Below are 3,976 nucleotides of genomic sequence, written 5' to 3'. Positions count from 1 at the left end.
GTGAGTGGTTTGCTTTAGGAAACAATTCTACCAAAAACAACATGGGAAGAGAAGTAATTTAAAGCGTTTAAGACATTAAATGCACAACTGACTCCAAACTGCCATTTGGTATGCGTTGTATTATAGGATAGAAAAGCTACCCCCCCATCTGTGGAATGTTAAGCTGACACCCAAGACAATCAAAGCCTCCCATATTCAATATCCCACTATTTTCTGATTGTACCAAAAAATAAACAACCAGCAAATGATTTCACCTTTTAAAAAAGAGCGTTTACACTTTAAAAAATGGAATGAGGTGGGATTCCCTCCTTTTAAAAAAATGTTTCTAGAGCTACTAAAAAACCTGCATTTACAAAATAGTTGATAAAAATGTTCCTCTGGATTGTACAAGGAGGGAGACAGGGACCCCTGATAGGACCAGGTGTGTGATATTAATCAGACTTGGCTTCTTTCCCTCCTGCTTCATGAGAAGCTGGGCTCTCCTCGTTTCTCCATTTTCTGCAGGTGAGTCTTCCTTAGTGTCTTGGTTAGCCACTTCAGCCTGTTTTCCCTTTGCTCCCCTTTTCCCTTCTGTTTGCACTTTTTTGTCGGAAGATTTATCCTTTCCTGCCGCCTTTTTTGGCTTCGTTTCCACTTCTGCAGGAGCCGGTTTAGCTGACAACCTCGCCGACCTCCTCTTGGGCTCCTCCTTCGCCGCCCCCTCGGCGGAGCTGACCTTCCTCTTGGGCATCGTGGCGGCGGGGCGGGCGCGGGCCGGGTGCCTGCGGGCGCAGAGCCTTCTCGAAGCTGGGCTGCCTGGCCGCTGCCGCTGCTCCCGCCGCCCGAGCCGCTGGGACCCGCATGTAAACTCCTTTTGATCACCTTCTCTTTCTTCTTAAGCTACTAGAATTCTGCTGTGCAGTGTGGTCAGCTCTGACCACAGGTTGCTTTAGAGCACTTGAAACGAGGCTTTCTAAATAAAGATGTGCTCCAAGTGTAAGGCATATACTAGACATTTTAAAAACTTCATATACAAAAAGAATGTAAAACAGATCGTGAATGTTTCGTGTTGATTATATCTTAAAATGGTAATCCTTTGGATACACTGGATTGCGCATCTTCTTAAAATTAAAACCACCTGTTTATTTTTACATTTTTAAACATGACTGTTAGGATATTTACACCTAAGCGTGTGGCTTGCGTCGTATTTCTGTCGGACAAGTGTGGTGGAGACATCTCTGACTCAGACTTCGTTTTCCAAACTTCTCCTGCAACAGAATCCTCTCCCCCCGTTCAGTATCCCTCCTTACAGCTCAACCACTTTCAGGCAGATCTGTTCCTCCTTCTTTTACAACACAGATATTATTAAGACCCCCCCCCTTTAAAGTCAGAAGATAGAAATGGCATTTTAATGTTTCTTTAAAAAATGTGTATCTTTATGGAAAAAAAAAAATGGTTAGGCAACCTGACCAGAGCTACTTAGCTGGAAGAAATAGATGGACTCTGCATTCTTCTGACCATCACAAGTCTTATAAATAGGATTTAGCAGAAAAGGGGGAAACACTTGGTTTGGGATTCGGATTACATACGTTCAAATCCTCTCTCCGCATTAACTTGAATCTGTAACCCTAGGTAAGTCTCTTGAGCTTGCTGAAATGGTTTTCTCAATTATAAGTATGTTTGCAAAAATTAGACTTAGATTATGTAAGCCGTCTGACATAAAATGGGTCTTTAATAAGTGATCCAAATATTATTTCACATGACAAATCATATTGCTAAATAATTTACTGGCTCAATTAGGATCAGGACCATGGGCTGGGGTAGATAATGGGGGCATATAAATCCCACCAACCTTTTATAAAACATCTTTTACACCTTTTGTCCTTCTGCTCCATCACTCCTATTTCCATTAGCTTTTTTTTTTTAATTGGAGTATAATTGCTTTACAATGTTGTGTTAGTTTCTGCTGTACAATAAAGTGAATCAGCCAGATGCATACACATATCCCCTCCCTCTTGGACCTTATTGGGAATCTGATTTTCGACAGATGCTTATTAAGAATATCCACAAAACTTTGAGGATGATACCAAGATACGAAGAACATTGAAGATCTAACTCTAAAGGTTAAAAGACCACTTTAGCCCATATTTTATTTCAGAAATTATATTTACTCCCAGGAAGCCACTGGTTCCATGGTCTTTAAAAAAAAAGAAAGAAAGAAAGAAAAAATTTCTAGCCAACATGGGATTTTTCACATTGTTCATACTCAGAGATATGAATAGGTAGAGATTTTCCAAAATTGACATGGTTCAAGAAACACAGAATAACTTCCAAAAAGTAGGAGGAAAGAAATTCTTTGTTAATGTTCTGAACTCTAGAGGTGGAAAGGTAAGGAAGGTTTTATTCTTCAAAGTACATTAGGAGTCATTTTAATAGGCCATGGAATCTTTGAATAAAAATATAAGATTTGACTTTTCAAGATTTCTGTGTGTATTATTATTCTAGCTGACCCTTGGATGAGGAAAGTAAGTTGACATGATAGAAACCAAAGCAGGATGCTTAGTAGCTCAAATAAGTCCAGGGAACCTGAGACCTGCCTCTGAGGTTCTGGATTCATGGTTGCTAATTGAGTTTTTGGGCCCCAGCCTCCATAAGAAGCTGCAATGCATTGGCTGGTGATTTCAGAGCACAGAAAGCCCGGGTTCCCTTATGTCCCCTCAATTCACCATCTGTATTCTCACATTCTCTGTCATGATTAACTGAGGCAAGGAAGGCCCTTGTCAAAGATAATGAGACTAGGAGGACAATGTCAAATCTCTTCATTTGGGCCCAATGCGATCCTGCTGAGATAAAACAGACTTGTGACCCAAAGAAACTAAATCCCTAGAGGTGGCACTCGTTTTGATTTTTTTTTTAATTACTGCCAAAGCCCTCTGTGGACCACTAACATTATCTTAGGCAAGTTGTAACTTGGACATAGTCAATAAGCAGGTTGTAGGACAAACAGCACCTGCCTGAATCCCTAATGACCCTTGCAAACAGGGACTTGTGTAGACCCTTCTTGACGTGTGAACGAACCCCTTCCCTTCCTTTCACCACCAGGCAAGCTCCTGGGATTTCTGAAGGCCAGGTTGAAATTTGACATATTCATGAAGCTTCCACCCTCCTGCCACTCTCTTAGTTGTCACCTCTCCCCCACCAGCGATCATAGTCCTTTGCACTTGCCTCTCTCAGAGGCTGTAATTATTTTTATATGTGTTTGTTTCTCCAAATAAAGTACTGGTGCTTTGAGAGAAAGATTTCCTCACTTGTCTTTGTATCTCACGTGCCACACACTGTTCCTGGAGTGGGGCAGGTAGGCTCACGGTTCTCCAGTGGGTGTATGCTTTTTCTGTAAGCAAAAGCTGATATAGGACTGTGTCAATCAATATTGACCAGATACCTCCCAGACAATTTTTTTTTAATGTATTCACAGAAGAGTATAGATAACCTTAAAAAATGTCCAGTTGTCTTTAGTTTTAGTTGCCTTTGCAGAAAGGTACCTGGTGAAAGAGGAGCACATTGTCAGGTTAATTAGTTCTTTTCTTTCAGTCCACATTAAGAGCATCCATTTTTACTTCATTTTAATGGAACTGAAGAAGATAAGCCATCATTCAGTGGCCTCTATTAGGATTATTAGAGAAAACCGTTAACCTTTTCAGTTGCAGAATACATAGTAGAGGCGTTTTATATGAATCATCACTTCAGCTATTTCCATATATGGTAGGGGGTTTTATGGTTGTTTGTTTTTAATTTTTCACTACAGCTGCTTTTTGTTATCTTTAAAATGTTTTAATTCCAATTTTTGGGGGGGAATTTCTTTCTAAATTTTCTCATTTTATCCCATCGAGTGCCTGCAGTACAGGACTCAGTCGTTGCCATCTATGTGATGTATTTTCATGGAAATAGGAAAGTAGTCTGTAATCCTCCTTTATTTTCCCAGGTAGTTCATTGATGC

The 3,976-nt window shown here is 40.4% G+C and overlaps 1 pseudogene; it reads right to left on the bottom strand.

Annotated features, from left to right (window-relative positions):
- Nucleotides 1-431: 431 nt before the first annotated feature.
- On the bottom strand, nucleotides 432-730 carry LOC114891323 (annotated as a pseudogene).
- Nucleotides 731-3,976: the final 3,246 nt, after the last annotated feature.

The sequence above is a fragment of the Monodon monoceros genome, unplaced genomic scaffold (genome assembly GCF_005190385.1).
Source record: "Monodon monoceros isolate NGI ecotype Baffin Bay Population unplaced genomic scaffold, NGI_Narwhal_1 Super_Scaffold_11, whole genome shotgun sequence".
NCBI lineage: Eukaryota > Metazoa > Chordata > Mammalia > Artiodactyla > Monodontidae > Monodon > Monodon monoceros.
Note: the sequence above shows the minus strand (reverse complement) of the source record. Positions and strands in the feature narration are given on the sequence as shown.